Raw genomic sequence first — 18,914 nt, 5'->3', positions numbered from 1 at the left:
CCTTTCTGTGTATTTTCTTATTCATTCTGGGACTTCATTGAAGGGCAAATCCCTATTTGAACTCACCTTTTTCCTGATCAGAGAAAAAGAACTAAAAACCTGGCAGAAACACATCAATAGCTTTTATTATTTTTTAAATATTTTATTTATTTGTTTATTTATTCATGAGAGACACAGAGAGAGAGAGAGGCAGAGACAAGGCAGAGGGAGAAGTAGCCTCCATTCAGGGAGCCTGATGCAGTACTCGATCCCAGGACCCTGGGATCACGCCCTGAGCCAATGGCAGGCTCTAAACCACTGAGCCCCCCAGGTATCAATAGCTTTTAAAATTGTGTCTTGGCTTCAGCACTCATCATGTCTAGCAGTATGCACATGTGAACAAAGCAAAGTCACTGTGGACAAAGCAAGCCCCATGGACCAACCCAACATCAGTAGGAGGCACTGCATTTATAATGGCAATAATAGATTGAATGTATTTGGGAACAACAATGAAAGTGACTCCTTTTACCTTCTTAACTAAATTACTTTGAAAATATTATCTCTAGGATATTTTCCTCTTTGAATAAATGTGTCTTTGCATCTCTAACACCTAGTACAGGGCCTGAAACACAATAGTGTTCATGAGTTGTTTGCTAAGTAAATTACTGGATGGATGAATGGATAGAGGAACAAAAAAATGAAAGAACAAATGGATACATAACAATATTGTACTGTAATTAACTTTTGACAGTTGTATTACCCTGAGTATAACCAAAAATTCCTTGAGGTGAGGGCAGGTGTTTTATTCAAATTTCTCTCATCCCCCTTTTTGAAACTTCCTAGAAGAAGCATGGCCTGGTGTGAGTATATATTCAAAAACTTGCTGAGTGATAAGCAAATAGATGACTGGAGACCCCTTTATGTAAAGTTAGCCTCAGGTCAGCCCTCATAAATTATGCCTATCAAATAAAGGAGACACTAGCTGTACTTTAAGAAAACTCTGGGAAATGGCTCAAATTCTTGCTCTATTCAACCTTGCTGTGAGTACAAGTTTGGTTTTATAGAGATCTATATAATTACAGTTCAAGAAGGAAGAAATGTCTACCTATGAAGACAAAGACTGTCTCCTTAAAAACAAAACCAACAATATTTCTATCCCATAAAAAAGTAATCCAAAAAGATTACTTCACTGTATTTTCTTTATAGCAGCATAGAAACAGAAGTGGAAACAGAAGCTTTCCCTGCAGTTCGATTATTACAAGAATAAGCAAGGGCACTATTTCCACACAAGTGTGTAAAAGCTGTGATGGTTATTATTGCTGTTAGTGAGAAATCTGGACCAGGCCATCTTCTGTTCTTTCATGTAGACATTTAGTTGTCTAGAAAGTGATAGTGGTACTGTGATTGGTATAGACATTGGCAACTTGCATTGCCTGACCTCGTCATTAATTCCACCGTTGGCTTGCCTGCCCAACTTACGTTCCTTTCAGACTGTCAGCTTTAACATCTTACTAAATCTTGCAGCACAACTAACTGCTGGTACTCTTGAATATGATTCTGTACAACCAGAATTTTAAACAACCAGTTGTTTAAAACAGACTCAACATAATAAAAATGAACTTGTTTGTCTCCATGGAGGAAGGTTCTGAAGGAGGTTTCAGAATACCTGAGATTTACCTTCTTATAATATTGTCATGAAAAATAACTATTTTTGAAGGAAACAGTTCCAAAATATATTCAGCAGTTCCATATTTTCTTTTAAAAGGATACAATATGTATTTGTCCTGATGAATCAGCATATTATGATTTGTTTCCCTTTATATGCCAAATGGCAGCTCACTTCTTTTTTAAGGCTGTCTTTTGTAATATTTTGTTTAGTTTGTTAGCCTCTTATGAAATACATACCATAAATGTGTTCAGTTTGCTATTTGTTATCAGCTGTAAGTAGTAAAAAAAAATAAAATTTAGATGGTAAAATTTCTACACACATTGAGCCAACAAGCAGGGAATAAAAGCCAAGATACAAAGTGAAATGCAAGCACTATAGTGTTTTGCTTCTATTTTCCTGCTTTTTCTTCCATTTTTTTCCTTTTCTCCATTAAGCTTGCCGTAAATTTTAGGACAAGTTCTGTACTAAAGTAGATGGATAGGTAAACAAGATAAAATGTACTTTTCAGAAAATCTAGAACACCATTTATTGTCTATGAAAGGAAAATACTTCTAAGCTTCTCTTATCACTTAGAATTGTTTCATTACATGTTCAATAAACCATGACTAAAGAGTTTATTTACACATGCATTTTGACCTTGCACAGTGAACAAAAAAGAAAATATGAATGGAACAAGTTAATCATGATATTCCTCAAACTTCTGGAGCAACTTCATTTTCATATGTGTCTATTTCCATTATTCCGACCTTCACCCTGGCATGGAATTTCCTTCTATCTGGTTATATAATTCTGACAATTTTTCTCCAATCATTTTCATCAGTTGCTTTATCAGTTTTCACTTGTTAACTGAATGAAACTCAGCTGTAAAATCTGAAAAGACACAGAACCATGCTTATTTTCCTGGCTTAATTGGGAGAAAACAACACTTCAGTGTGACTAGATTTGCACTGTAGTTTTGCTCTAAAACCTTACAAGTTTTCTTTTTGAATTGTAACTCCTATAACACCCATTTATTTTATAGGATCATAAAATAGCAGACACACACACACACACACACACACACACATACTTTAAAAGAGAAGCTTTTTTTCTCCTGGGATCTGATTAAATGTTGTATTAATGTAGTTTATGACTCACAATTGAGGCTATTTTTAAAATTTTCTTCTTAATGCTGTTGAGTGTATGCTCAGATGCCTGGGCTTCTATGATTTGCCAGAGGATTTCATCTTGGTTGATTTCCTACATTTGCTATTTTGCTTTAATAACAAAAACACTTGTCATATTCTTCTAGTATAAAGGAGTATCTGGTCACTGCTCTTCCTAGAAAACTCTCTCTATACCAACACCGTAAACAGGACATCAGCCTTCTGGGTTCTCAGGAATTCCTGCCAACTTGCTTTCGTCTTCCTCACAATATGACATAAGTGGCCTCCACAATAGTCATTGTGTCTTTAGCATGGCATCTATCCATTTCAATTATAAAAATGCTTAGAGCAATTATCTTGGCAAGAACCAGTCTAGAAGAACCCATCTCACATATTGACCCATCTTGAACTCATTTCATCTCTGCCATCATCCTGTTAATGGCACCTGATGTGTCTCTGAAACATAATTTTATCTCTTATATTTTTATTAGGCTGAATAGGTTTACATTTTTATTAGGCTGAATAGGTTTACTTAATCTCAGAATATGATGCCTTACAAACCCTGTGGCCAGAAATTCACCTGCCTCATAAATAGGAATAAATTCAGCATCCAAAACAAAACAAGCCCCCCAGAATGCAAATTCTCTAGTCCAGGAGTATTCCCAAGATCCACCCTGGTTGATGTGGTAAGACTCCAGCTGCACATCTGACAGCCCTTGGAATTGATAGCACTGGTGGCTCTAGGCCAAGCAAAAGCAGATGGGACAATCTTTTTAGCTACAGTGGGTGTAATGTTGGCAAAGATCTTCAGTAGCAATCTTCTCTGTCAACAGGTCTGCCCCCTCTCAGAAAAGAAGTAAGGCATGAGCATAAACTAAAGATGGAGGATAATTTGATAGTGTCTGTGGGGAAAAGAACCTCTCACTTTAATAGACAGTATTATAAATATTATAATAGAGTTATTAGTGGGAGCACACTGGAAAAAGCAGCTGGATTGTAGCAGTCAAAAATGTTATAGCCTCAGGCTTGAATATGAGAATACACAGCTGAAGAAACTTTTCATTGACCATCTGTTCCATAAAACCATCAGAGATGGAGAAAGCAACAATGTCTTCTGCTAATGACTCAAGGGAGAAGGGTGGCTCATTACTCAGAGGACTTACCCACTATTTGCTTCTGAGAAACAGTAGTGATGACATCTGAGTGACTTTCTTTGACAAATGTGTCTCTGGTTGAAATACTGGGAACTCTGGGGCACGTCTCTCTGGAGGAGAAGAGAACCTGAGAAATCTTAACAGTACTTTCTGAAATAAAGAAAAAAATCCCCCAGATACCTCAAAACATGGCAGTGTGAGGATGAGTGGGAGGACGTTGCATGATTATTTTGCATTTACGTTATGTTCACCAGCTTATATGCATGTTTATATTGATGAGTCACCATGCTAATATGGGGAGATTAGCTCGGTCTCATATATCCTATGAAAATTCTGCAGGAAGAGAGTAGAAACAAAGTGCTGTTCAAAACTATACCTATACTTAAAGGTTACTAAGCAACTTTAGACAAATTTTCTGCCTTAATTCCTCTTCAGTCTTTTAGGAGTAATGAGTGCCCACATTAGCTCCAGACCTTGAAAATAAGTGGGACACAGTCATTTGGGGGCTTCAGGGTGAAGAGGAGGCCACTAAAATGTAGACAGAGCCATAAAAAAAGGTCTTTGCTAATAGCATCCCTAGTTTGTGGCCTACATAGGCTAATACATAGTCACTTAGGTTGCTGTAATACATACATAGTAGGAAAGGACTTAAGGGCCAATGAATTATCATATAAACTTTTCTTCTGCAAAGCTAGTGTTTGAATTAAAGCGAAAGTATCAGACTATTAAATATAATAATTTTGGCCATAGTTCTGAGGCTGAGGAGGAAAAAGTGATAATTTTGAAAGCAAAATTTTCAGAAAAGCCATACATAGAAAAGGAAACCTGTTGCTCCTTGGGGAGCTGCTTTCTTAGAAACACTGTATCCTAAAGTCATTCTTTTCTATTCAAAATGATGTCTTCCTGCAGGATGATCTTCATAGGAAGCTATCCTGATTGACACTAGAGTGATAGCAGATTTAAGAAAAGAATAATGGATGTGAGGCAATTGATCAGTGAGGCTCCTGGCCAGTGGAGTAAGGTTTCTGGAAAACCCAGAAATAATTTATCAGCTGGGTCTTGTGATTAAGATGGCACTCCTTGGCACTGTCTTCCAGTAACAGATGCTCTCCTCAGCCTTGCCCACCCAGTGTGCAAATTGGGCAATGAGAAAGTGGAAACATGAAATACAGATGTAAAAACGCAGCTCAAGATGCCACAAGTTAGTTTTGCAAACTGGTTAATATTTTATGGGAAGCTTAGAACAGAATATATATGTGTTTTTAAATCCTAGGAGGGTAAACCACTGACTCTTATGTTTCTTTCTCACAAATCTGGATCAGGAGGCAGATTTAAGAGAAACATGCTGGAAAACTGTAGGCAATGCTGCCTGTGACCAGTTTGTACCTCTGCAGGTCCCATAATAACCATTCCCATGGTGGGCTCTCTCTGATGGCAGGAGCTGCCTCAGTCTCTCTGCAGGATGCCTCAGAAGTAGAAGAGACTTAAGGGCTCTGAAGCAGCCTACAAACAATGACAAACAGGAGGTGGTGGGCAAACAAAATAGTTTCTCACTCCTCTGGAGAGACAATTCTAAGGATTACTTTATGCAGAGTTTTGATTTCCAACAGCAGTAACAGACTCATTAATGCAACACACACTAGGTTATGTGGGAATGAATAGAAGTTATAGTAGGTGAAATCATATGATAAAACAAGGGAGATAGAAAACAGGAATGATGCTAGAAGAGAGGAGTGATGTCATAAGCCCAGGATGGGTAGAGGTGTCTTCTAGGGTCGGGGAGAGACTGAGTGACTATCTTCCCCTTTCTGCACCACCACTATCCTCAGAAACTCTGCGTGACTCTGTGTCATAACTTTGTGATATGCATCTGGGATTCATGTCCAAATCCCACTTACCCCAAGCCACGGGGATTTTCAGATGATAAAGAATTTGCTGTCATTTTGAAATTTTGTTTTTATTTCTGCCTGGTTGTGTGGTATGTGGCTCCTGGTTGTAATTTTCCATCTTCTAAAGAGGCATTCATCTTCATCAGTATTTGGGGAAGTAGTGACAATGATCTGGTGAGGAAATGCTTGGCCCAGACCACAGAACAACTGGACTCTGGTCCCTCCTTTCCTCTTCCCACTTCTCCAAAGCAGCTACACTGGCAAAGAGAAAGACAGGAGCTCTCAGGATGAATTAGAACATCATCATTCCAGAAGAAAAGACAAATTCTTGTGCGTGTGATAGATGGCTGCATGGTATAAACTCAGTGACCCTGGATTTGATTATTCAGAGGATTCCAGATACTTGCTAGAGAACAGAGTGCCCCAATCCTTGACCATCAGTGTCCTTCCCATACCAGGTGAGGCAGCCAATCCTTTGAGTTCAGGCTGATGAAGGGAGCACTGTGGAGCCCCTGAGACCACAGATCTGAGATGAGAGCCCCCAACTCTGCCCTGTAGGATTGCAATGCTATGTTCTTCTTAAGCAGAGGAATACTGAGTGAAACATCAATTGAAGATTGTGTAGAGAAAGAAATTCTTTGAGTTTTCCAAAGAAAAAATACTATAAAAAGATACTGTTATGCCCTCATAAAAATAAAACAGAAAAGGGACACAGAACTCTAGTATTCCAATGTAGAAAATCATGACTACTGATGTTTGTACCTTCCCCAAAGAGAGGAGACAGAGTTGGATCTGAAACACTTATTCTTTCCTTGTCTTTCAGAATTAAGACAGAGATAGGTAGAGGGGAAAAGGGACCACTGACAAGTTGGTTTTGACTTGTTTAACCCTGAGCTTTCCAAGGGTTACCTATGATCTTTCCTTGCATGAGTTTCTATGCCCACAGTCTCAGAGGACATAAGTTGCTAATACAAGTCTTTCAAATGAAGCCCACAGCAGGGAGCTTTATAGGAAGGGAATATAGGATACATGGCAGATTTCCTGCCCTGCCCACTATTAGAAGGAGTAAGCAAGAAGACATGCAAGCTGGATACAGGCAATTGGAGATTCCCCATCCCATCTCCTGTCCTTGGGATGTGCTTCTCTTGCCTTCCTCACTCCCAGAGGCTGCTCCAAGTATAAAGTCTTGAATAGAAATGTGGTATTGAGGTTACCCCCTGCACACATCATATCAGGATCAGCATCAATTTGATGCTTGGGTTGTAGCTTAGCAAAGTCCAGGTCCTAGAAGATCCCTTAGACTCCTTTCCTACAGCCTCTAACGGTGTGTTTTCTAGACAGAAAAAATCAGACACAGAGATAGTCTTCCCAGGAAATTTCTGAAATCCCAGGATTGATAATGGTGTCCAGGGCATCCTCTCTACATGTTCTCCAGGAAGCCTGTGTGCACCGCCAGAACTCCACAAGATTGCACTATTGCTCCCAGGAATATCAGGCCATTGCCACTATCTTCATGAATATGTGTTTCATCGCCAAACAGAAAATGCTCCTCCAAGTCTTTTGTGGAAGAAAATTTCACTCCAGTAAGGAACTTCATTAATTCTCATAGGAGCACATCTCCTTAAGAGTTCTGCTTTTTTGTAATCAGTGAGGTTTATCCTTCACAAATACGTGTCTTCCTTCAAATACAAAAGTGGTTTCCTCCATCTGTGTCTTGGTTTGCGTGGAGGTTTGAGGCATCCAGGAACTTGAGAAGGAAGGTGTCAGCTTTGGCTTTAACACTCTGCATTTTTATGCTTCTAAAGAGTGGCAGGCGCATGGAGGGAGGTAAAGAGAGGGAGGGTTGCACATCCACTATCATCCGGAGTCCTTTCAATCTGCTAAGATACCCTAATTTTGAAATATATAATTATCCTGTGTAACTTTCATTTGGGGAAAAAACAAAAACTAGTATAAAAATATTCATTCATTCATCCATTGAATGGCTTATGAAAGTGAAAAAAAAAAAAAAAAAAAAAGCAAGTAAAGACCAAAGCCTAGGGCCTGGCTTAGCCAGTTCTTCACCAAAAACCTACCTTCCTTTCCATCTCAACACCGGAGATAAAGTGAGTCTGTAAGCATGTCTGAGTGAGTAATATGGGAACATTAGCATGTGTGTTGTCACCTTGGCTATTTTCTGGTGAGTCCTGTGCACTTCGGGGTTGTTAATGGGTAGAACATTCTCCTTTCTTTTGCTTTCCCAATAGAAGGAGGCCAGAGGGTAAGGAGGGCAGAGAAAAGGGCTTGGCTAAGTGGGGAGGAGAAGGAAGACATTCTATTTTCAGGCTTGGCCAAGAAATCCTTATGTATTTCCAAGTAGCACTCAGGTTATTCTCCTGCCTCTGGATGCATACAGAATTCAAAGCCAGCGACATGTTAAAATCACCTCCTGGCCTGAGCCAGCTTGCCCAACCTCCACCCATGACAACTGGAAAACAGCTGCTTGAAGGGGCTCAGGGACAGGGACTTTTTCCTCAAAACAATTCCATTTTTGTATTCTAGCAAATATAACCAATGCACAGTGAACATAGGGTGGGGTCTGCTTTAGGTGAAGCCATGTGTTGGAGGTTCAGGGTAGTGCTCTGGTGATCCCTGGAGGTGGAGAATTCAGGAAAAGGTAGGAAATGTTTGGTTAAAAACATTTGAGGGTGCCCAAATGGCTCAGTCAGTTAAGCGTAAGTGTCTGCCCTTGATCTTGGCTCAAGTCATGGTCTCAGGGTCCTGCACTAAGTGCAGGGTCTTAGGCTCTGCACTAAGTGTGGAATCTGCTTGAGATCCTCTCCATCTCCTCTCCATCTGCCTCCCCCCCCCGAAATAAATAAATAAAATATTAAAAAAAAACATTTTGAGTGGTAGTGCTCACAATCAGAACACACAATTAGGGTGAACCACCATTCACCCTGTACAGGGCTGTGTTTCATGGGGTGCCACTGATACTGAATGCAATGGGAATGGGACTTCCTGGAGTTATATGATACTCAGGCCTATACCATGCACCTAATATCAGGGTAACCAAAATGCATGAATGTTTAGATACCTATTATACATTCCTACCTAGGCTCTCACCTGGGAGGAAATTTCGCCAGAGATAGAGCAGACAGGGGCTAAGATGGATGCTGGGTTAAAAAAGGAAGAGTTGGCCAAAGTTAGCAGGGTAATTGAGGGAAAGAATGTGGTGATATGTCAATTGGTATCCCTTTCCTATGCCTGTGGATTCAGACATACTTCTGCTGAGATGAACCAATGTGTTTAATGGAGGGACTGAATAATAATCACCATAGTTTAGGAACTGCACAAAACATGCTGGTGTCCATACTTAGCCCAGAGGCTATGGGGCCCTCACATTTTAGTGGACCATATAGGCTTGCACTAAGAACTTCCAATAGCAACAATGAAGGACCAAAAACAAGGTCTTTATTAAGCATTTTATTGAGGTGGACACCATGATTAAGGGGAAACTTGCTCTCAATATTAGCTAGTATTGGATGTCTTTTACCTAGTAAAGACTGACTTCAAATCTGATAAAATTTAATTTTGAAAAATTAAGTGATGAGATATATCTTTCACCTAACCAGTTGTGAAATATGTTCTTGATTTTCTATTATTATATTTTTAATATTACAACTCTTCAAAGCAGCAGATATCATTTTTTTTTTTTTTTTTTTTTTTTTTTACAGAAGAAGAAATAGAGGCACAGAGAAGTTAATGCATACTTAGTGGACTAGCGTAAAAGAAGGATCTGGAGAACCCTCTGTGATTGTAAGGAATAAGTTAAAATAAAGTGACAAAAAATATAAGGTGATTGTTTTAACTAACACAAGGGAAAGTACTGACTCATGGAAAGGGTAAGTCTGACATTAAGGCTGCATTCAGACACCAGGATTATTGCAAGGGTCCAACTGATGTCCTCAGGATTCAGTTTCTCTTGATCTCTTGGCTCTATTCTTTCATACTTCCTCAATCTCAGACTTCATGTGGTAGAAACATGCCTGGCAGCAAGTTCAAAATGAAATCCTTTCAGGTTGTAGTACAGCTGACAACACAGTTTCTTTCTTTCTTTCTTTCTTTCTTTCTTTTTTTTTTTTTAAGGTTTTATTTATTCATGAGAGACAGAGAGGGAGGGAGAGAGAGAGAGAGAGAGAGAGAGAGAGGCAGAGACACAGGCAGAGGGAGAAGCAGGCTCCATGCAGGGAGCCTGACATGGGACTCGATTCCAGGTGTCCAGGATCATGCCCTGGGCTGAAAGCAGCACTAACCGCTGAGCCACCAGGACAGTTTCTACTTCACAAGAGTTGCTATAAGAGCTTTACTGTTCTTTATTGGCTCTAGTTGGGCTACATGCTCTTCCCTAAACCAGTCACTGGGGATAGGATGCTTTTTTCTTTTTTTTATTGGCTGGGTCTACGTCCCATGCCCACCCTTAGACTAAGGGTAGGGGTAGAAGATGACTCCACCTACACCTAAACAGAAACTAAAGAATAGAGGTAATTCTCCTAAATGAATTTTGATACTTGTTTTCAAGCATCAAACAAGTATAAAAGGAGGAGACATACTTGTTTTTCACAATATCTCAATGAGCTCTGTTCCTTCATAATGGCCACAAAGTTCTTAATTGAATTGAACTCTAATTCTAATGATAAATGATGAACAATCCAGATTTTGTCATCTCCCTCCCAACCAAAAATAGATCTCTAAAATCCATGAATCCATTTACAAAGATCATCAAATATTTAGATTATAAAACCAAATTTCTGATCCTTGCTGCCACAAGTTGAGAATAACTTTTCATCTATAAACAAAGCAATAGTAGAAACAAAATCCAAAATTAGTTGAGAGGAGGAAAATCTAGAGAAATAGAGTTTGAGCAAAATTAAACTTTTATTGTCACCCATGTTCACCTCTGCAGGTGATAGAAAGACATGCCTGGGCTTATGCTGCCCAGGAGATGCATTTTTCTGGCAACACATAACCTGGCTGTCAGGTGAATCTACTTCACATCTCAGGAAACAACTTTCAAACATGATACATAATTATTTTTGAAAGACATCATAATCATGACTTCTACACATATACAAAACAAGCATTGCCACAGGTTTATTTAACTCATTAACTAATGAGGAAACCAGCAAATGTTTCACCTCTTTCCAGGGAGAATCCAAAGTACAACACATACATAAGGAAACAAGAAATGCTAAAATGAATTTACAGATAGAGGCAAATGAGTCTATCCTTAGGGTAATTACCTATTGCATTCTGCTAGCCATAATTTCCATATTTATGGACAAGAATCATTTTTTAAAATATTTTATTTATTTATTCATAAGAGACACATAGAGAGAGGCAGAGACATAGGTAGAGGGAGAAGCAGGCTCCCTGCAAGGAGCCTGGTGTGGAACTCGATCCCGAGACCCTGAGGATCACAACCTGAGCCCAAGGCAGAGGTCCTTTTGAACTATTGAGCCATCCAGGTGTCCCATGGACAAGAATCATTTATATTATTACCAGTTTTACACAGCTTACAGAGATATAAATAGCTCCCAGCTATGAAAAGTAGAAATAATATAGATAGAAGGGATTTACTATCCCAGATTTTTTGGCTTTTTGCCAGTTTCCCAATATCCCAGGACTCTGATATGGCCACAACAGGCAATCCAAGAAGACCTGTGAACCCTACTCCTGCTATATCCTACTACATTGGTAACAAAAGAAGGGAATTTTCTCAATCTCCATGTCTCATACTTTTTTTGTAAGTAAAATGGCTATCCTAGGTTTGTTTGAATCCCCTTTTCCTAGAATTTTCCTGGAAATCCATGGAGATTAGACAAAAATAGTGTAAGTCAAAACCATCTGTCCCCCTACAGTGTAAATATCTAAATTACATACCTTTTCAACTATACGCTTTGTTGTATTCCCTAGTAAGGCTCTATTTCTTGCTTCTTATTTCTTTAAAGTCCTTTCAGTTATAGTCTATATTCCATGTACATCATACAGTGGCCACATACAACTTATTCCATGTTTTTGCTCATTGAACATTCATTAATGAAAAACCACTCAACATTAACATTATGAGCTGGTATGCTGACTGAACATGTAGTGGCATAAAGTCTAAGAACTGTTTTTCTAGTTTGATTTGTTGAAATACATAATGCCGTCTTTCATGACATGAAAGTTATCTTTCATGACATACCTTGTTTTTTTCATTTTTTTTAAAACCCCCTTGAATCTCTTGACCAACAAATTTTTTAAATTTCTCCATTGAAAAAACAAACAAAAAACATTAATGTCAATTTTTAATCCCTTCTCAGTGCTACACAGGATGACACTACTGGTCCCCATCTTAGAAGAGTAATTAGTTACACCAACATAAAAGAATTCGATTCTTCAAGGAATGAAGCCGATTTCAAGGAACAGTCATAACAATTGTTTATAATTATCCACTTCAACTCAGTATTGCTTTTTCATAAGTAATGTCCCCTTTAAGAACAGCTTTGACATTTAAAGAGCTAAAAGTTTGTAATTTCTGTCTAACTCATTCAACAAGTTCCCTACAGCAATGGAGTACTTCAAAAACACTGCTTACACTTCTTTCAATTTGCATAATTCTGTTGCTAATGAGCTACTGAACACTATGAGCAAGAAATAGATAGACCTCACTTAATAAATTATTTAAAAAGTCAACAAGATTTTTGAGATCTTTCATTCCAAATTAAAGTACAATTTCAGTGATTCAAAGAAACCAAGAATTCTCTCAACTCCATTTGTTAAAGAGAGCAATGATTTTTGAAGAGAAAGAATTAAAAAATACTGAACTTCATCTGTTTTACAGATGTTTATCAAATATTAGAGAAATAGCTAATCTTATGCAAGTTGTCTCATAAAACCTGCTACCCAGCACATTTTGTAGGCTAATAGAACGTTAGTATCAAGACCAAATAAAAGTAATGTCAAAAAATGATGCATAAATATAGATGCAAATAAAATACCAAGATTCAGTAATATATTTTAAAAATCCTATTAAATTATTAGAGTATAAACTAGGAATTCAATAATGGTTTGGAATAAGCAAATGTACTTTATTATAACAACGTTCTCAGTAGATGCAGGACAATATATTTTAGGGCATAAATGTCAATTTGTGATTTAAAAATGTCTCAGCAAACAGAGAACTTCCTTAACCAGTAACAGTTATATTCCAAAAATATATGTCCAATACTAATGGGAAAAAAATACCTAAAGACCCTTTTAGGTTGGATACAAGAAAAAGAGTACATATAGTAGAAAAATACATTATTTTTACTTTTTAAAATCCCTCTCAAAATTTGGTTGAAAGTTTATTACATTTATATATTGACTGGGGAGAAATTATATCTTTGTGGTATTAAGTCATTCCAAATAAATGACAGGTTCTTGTTTTATTTTGAACTTGGTTGTTAATATTTTACCCTGTAAAGATTGCTTTTATTATTTGTATACAAATTAGTATATGCATTGACACTACATAACAATCTTGTTTCTTAAATTTTTTCTCCAGTAATTGTTAACAACCATTAATGATTCCAGCCAAGATCAATTATTACCACAGTGGTTATGAGATTATCTTTCCTAGTATTTCTTCTTTATTTATCAGTTTATATTTTTATGTAAAGAGGGCCTCTCTCCTACTCCCTTATTTTCTGTGCAGCAATTTTCATATTATTTTCTATATATGTTAATTCAATATGTTATAATTTGTTCAAATAAAAAACTCTTCTCTAAAAAATTAAGAAGAAAAAAATAGGCTTTTTTTGTCTACACCATTGCACTTTTATTCTTTGCCTATACTCCTTATCACTGTGAATTTTCATGGCTACTTAACATGTCACATGCATATACTTCCCATCAATACTCACTTTGTAAGTAGAGATCATCTTACCTGTTTATAACTGAGGAAGACTTGTCACAAGTAAAGTGTGGTAGGTGCTCACAAAATATATAATGAATAACTTTCAGAGAGCTTTGTTAAATGAATGAATGGCATATTAAAAGTTCTACCAGTAGTAAAGTAGTATTCTTTTTTACCTTTGAAATAGTTTCACAGTTCTAGTGAATAATAAGGAGAACTATATGAAATGTCTAAATAAATCCAAAAGGAAAAAGTGAATTAGAGGTAGAAGAAACTAATGTCATCATAGAAATCAAGGCCTTGCAACTGGGAAAGTTATAAGTACCTAAAAGAAGATTCTTCATACAGATGTCAATTAACATAAGTTAGTAGAGATAGGACAATGGAAGGGAGAAAACAAATATTAAAGAGAATATTAAATGGTAGCATGAGAAAGTACAAAGCATAAAGCAAGTTATTCTTCCTAGGCTCACTGATTTAATGTAAATAATAATAAAGAAGAAAAATATTAGGTTTTGAATTTGCATTTGTCTCTTAAAAATAACTCAAGGAAAAAATATATAAATAGGATATTATTAGGAAGCTCCAAAGTAGATGAAGTATCTGCACTACATTAACAGTATCTGCAAATATTAATAAATTCAATTCTCTGGATCAAGAATCCTGAAACTTTTTGTGAGGTCTAGTAAAGCCTAGGGATCCCTTTTTTAGAATAATATTTTAAATTTAGTATAGTAAAATACAAAGATTACAGAGAAAATTATAGACATGTCATCAAATATTTTAAAAATATATTCATGACATAGTGACGTGCTTCTTTTTAACACAGTATTATAAATGCAAATTATTATATGTGCAAGGCACAGTTAAATTTTATCTTTTTATTTTATTTTTTTAATTGAAAGTTTACAGTTGAAATGTTTATTTCATCACCTTAATTTTTTTTAGAGATTTTTATTTATTTATTCATGAGAGACACAGAGAGAGAGAGAGAGAGGCAGAGGGAGAGGGAGCAGAGGGAGAAGCAGGCTCCATGCAGGGAGCCTGATGCGGGACTCGATCCTGGGACCCCAGGATCACACCCTGGGCTGAAGGCAGTCACTAAACCGCTGAGCTACCCAGGGATCCCCAATTTTATCTTTTTAAAGAGAGCAATAAAAAAACTATAGGTGCTTATCCTAAATAAGAACATGAAATTTGAGTGGATTTTGACAAGGCAACATGTATGTCACATTGGAGGACCAAAATTTTCAATATTTTGTTTGAAAGTTATAAGGCTTGAAAATATCCATTCCCAAGGATTTATTGTTACAAATGCAATTAAAGCTTTCATGGCTCATCTCATTAAGATGGGGACTAACTACTCTCAAAGAACATCAGAATTTTGTAAGATATTTTGAATTAAACATCCCTGTGTGAACACATGACATCATCATTTGGTGGCTAAATGACCACCAGGCAAAGCATTACCAGAGTTGGCCAGTTGGAAACTGTAAGACTCAGATCACATAAAATAATTGCTATTTGTATTTGGTTATAGCTATAAGCATTAATTTTATATATGTGTGTATACATATACACACTCTATCCTTTATTTTATATACATAAGCATAGGTCTAATGTGTCAAAAAATATCAATAGTTTCAACCGATACCAGTACCATAGCTAATGCTCAATACTAAGAGTATTTGTCCATATTTTGCCTACATTGGAAAACAATGCTATATTTCCCTTAAGGAAAGTAACCTTACAAATTAGTGAAAACACAGACACCACAAGTTCACAACCATCCCAGATTCTATCCTTACCTCCTTGAGACCATGAACCAATGTGAAGACTCACTGTGTCTAGACCCAAATAGTATATTGCCTCAGGGTATTGATAGAACTTACACATATAAATAATAATACTAAGTACAGCAGTAATAGAAAACATTTGAGCACATTACATATGTTTATTAATTCTCACAATAGCACTATGAGAACCCCATAAGTATTGCTTTCATTTCACAGCTGAAAGTGATATTTAGGTGGAACATTTTTTATCTCAAATCACACATCAAATTAGTGGAAGAGTTATTAAAATCAATATTCATAGTTCTCCTAATGATGAAAATGTAAAACAATATGCCAATATTCAGATGCAGTATGTGTATATCTGTATGAATTTTTCAATAGGACCTCATATTCAGTGTACATTGAATGATGGGTGACACTGTAGGAAGGCTAGCTGGAGGACTCAGAATGAGAAGAAATCTATTATATAAAAGAAGAATCAAGAAACTGAGCAACAGAGTGAAAGCTGGGAAATAGCAACTCATTACCAGTTGACCTCAAAATTAGGCGAGAGAGGAAACCAAATGTTCTAACAGCAACACTAGGAGATTAACATTTTCCCCACTTTGTGGGTCACTCATCTGCTAGATGAAGAATACAGATACAATTATTCTGAAAACAAGAGACTACACTTCCCTGTCACAATGCTGTTGAGTTGCCTTGACAACCTCGGATCAATCAACATTTCAAGTTTTGGATGAAAGACTTTTTTTAAATTCACTTTCACATGTTATTTATCAAAATAAGATAAATATGTAATAACCTTCATAGACTTTTTCTATTATATATGTATTTATGGTATTTATTAGCAAGATGCTGGGTAGTTAGGTACGTGCTACATACATTAAACATTTCACCACCTGCAGGAGATGTTAAATAAATTCCTCTAAAGTTTGATGGAGTCACCTGGCAGCCTTCCTAATTTAGGAGTAATATCAAAAGTAATTTGATCATGACCATTACGTAAGCTGTATGTGTAAGGCAATAGAATTTGTTAAGAAAAACAATAATAACTTAATGATAATCATGTGTAAACAAGCACTACACTAATTTTAATGGCATACAAATGCTATGGCTCCCTTGTTAAAACACCTGAACCTACTTACAACTCTCTCTCATTATTGAGTCTCCAAAGACCAAACAAAAATAGTGATGTTTTTAATTATCCTGATTACAACCCACATTAAATAAGAATGTGCCCCAGGAGGATATGCAGAGTTTGTGATTTTTAAAGCCATTTAGAACATCAATTTTGTATTGATAGACCTATAGCTTTTCTAGGAAAAAAGAACCAACCCCCCAAAATGTGGTCTCTATAAATCCTGAAAAATACTGTTTTTTTTTAATGATTCATCTATTACCCACATACAAAAGAGTGTATGTTAAAATACAAAGGGGAGAGTGTATATTTCATGCATAACTTGTTACCATCTTCTGAATATATTTAACACATTTGAGGCATAATGAAAATGAAAATTTTAGACCTGCATTTTTCACAGCTCATTTATATACCTAAAAAACATTCTGCAAATAAAATGTAATATTTCAAAAATTCCAAATAGAAAACTAGAAAGTGGAATTATCTAGCATGATTACTCCCACAAAAGACGAGTTGATAAATTGCTGGATGTACACATTATTTAGTAATGGATATAATCAGCAAAAAAATTCAATTAAAACAATTTTTTTAAAGTTTAAAGGATTCAGTTTGGGAATGGGGCAAGAGGGTAAAAAAGGAAAAGTAAAAGAACATTCAAACTCACTTGAACACTAAACTTTTTAGCTATGTACATTTATAACTTTTGATACTATAAAATAAAATATAATAAATGTGAATTCCTCTTCCTATGACTTGAGTCCTAAATCTACCTCTTCTGATGGCATGCACTGATCCGTAGTATTGACAGAAATTATCCTTTTCTTAACACACAAACACCTAGAGCCACAGGTAGGGAATAGGAGATTTCTTCAATTGTCAAGAACACAGATGTTGACATCTTATACCAGGATCATGGCTGTGGGGTAGTAATCAGTAGACAGAGCATGAATATATTTTGAAGGTTTAGCCAACAGGAGTTTTCTGAGATGCACTTTGAGAGAGAATGAGAACAGTGAAAGTTATTTCCAATGTTTAGGGCCAAGGTGATTAAAAGAACTCTTTTTCTGGGATAGGAAAAACTGTGGAAGGTGATTTGTAAAATACAAAATTAATAGCAAAATTTTAATAGTGCCAAAATCCTCTGACATTTTTGCCTTTGAGAGGTGGGTCTATACCCTTCCCCTTGACCTGGGTGGGCTCTGTGGCTATTTTACCCCTTGGAATATCACACGTGATGCTGTGCCAGTGTCTGGGCCCACACTTCAAAGCTTGGCAGCTTCTACTTTGTCTCTTGGAACACACACTCTTTAGATTCTGAAGGCCTGTAGAAGTATGACTCTAGGCTACCATGCTGCAAGGAGGCTCAAGCCATGTGGAAAGACCATGGAACATGAATCACCATGGAATTGGAGGGAGAGACAGAGACAGAGAGAACCAAGGTGCAAGGCACATATGTAAGAGAAGAAGCTATCTTGGAGGAGGATCCGTCAGCCACAGACATCCAAGCTAATTATATGTGAATCAGAGATGAACTGCCTATCTGATCCCTTCCCAAATTTCCAATCCACAAGTTCCTGAGCAAAATAAAATGGCCATTTTCAGACACTAAGTTGAGGAACAGTTTGCTGTATGTCAAGAGATTATCAAAACAGGAATTAGGAGTTGAGTTTTACATATGCTAATTTTGAGATGCCCCTAAACACCCAGGTGTCAATGTATTTCAGCCCTTAAATATTTGACAAATATTTTTCTGAAGGCTAAATGAGATAATATATGCCAAGAACCTAGTTAAGTGCCTCCTTGTTATAAATCACTCAACAAATGTTAAAGCTTTTCAAATTTTGAAGTCACCAATAGCCAAAGGACAGAGGAAATTAATTATGTTATGAATCACAATGCTATATACATTTTATAATAATTAAGCCATGCAAAAAGGTAGAGGGGAAAAGAAATGAAATAAAAAACGTATATATTAACGTACTCTTTTATAGTGCATAGTGAGTAGATAAATGCTAAATCTGATTATTCATAAAATAAAGTTCATATATATTAAATCTTTAAAGTTAACCTCTAGAATAACCTGAAACAATATTTCTAAAATAGAGAGGAGAAAGAGAACAAAATTGGTGGCCTATTGGATGTACGATAATTGATTCTTTCTATAGCAGAAAACCAATGTGTTCGTGGTAGCTTTCTATTGCTCCCAAAATAGATTATCATAAA

At 36.6% G+C, this 18,914-nt stretch overlaps 1 long non-coding RNA gene across 1 annotated transcript in view; it reads right to left on the bottom strand.

Annotated features, from left to right (window-relative positions):
- Positions 1-1,715: 1,715 nt before the first annotated feature.
- Positions 1,716-18,914, bottom strand: part of LOC140621896 (uncharacterized) — a 37,517-nt gene continuing 20,318 nt past the window's right edge. Inside the window, exons 4-6 of the long non-coding RNA XR_012021612.1 lie at positions 5,846-6,093; positions 3,957-4,057; positions 1,716-2,518 (exon numbers count right to left, since the gene is read on the bottom strand). This is a non-coding gene — a long non-coding RNA (uncharacterized lncRNA). The remainder of the gene's footprint in view (positions 2,519-3,956; positions 4,058-5,845; positions 6,094-18,914) is intronic.

Source organism: Canis lupus, chromosome 31, assembly GCF_048164855.1.
Source record: "Canis lupus baileyi chromosome 31, mCanLup2.hap1, whole genome shotgun sequence".
NCBI lineage: Eukaryota > Metazoa > Chordata > Mammalia > Carnivora > Canidae > Canis > Canis lupus.
This window is presented reverse-complemented; position numbering and strand designations above follow the sequence as displayed.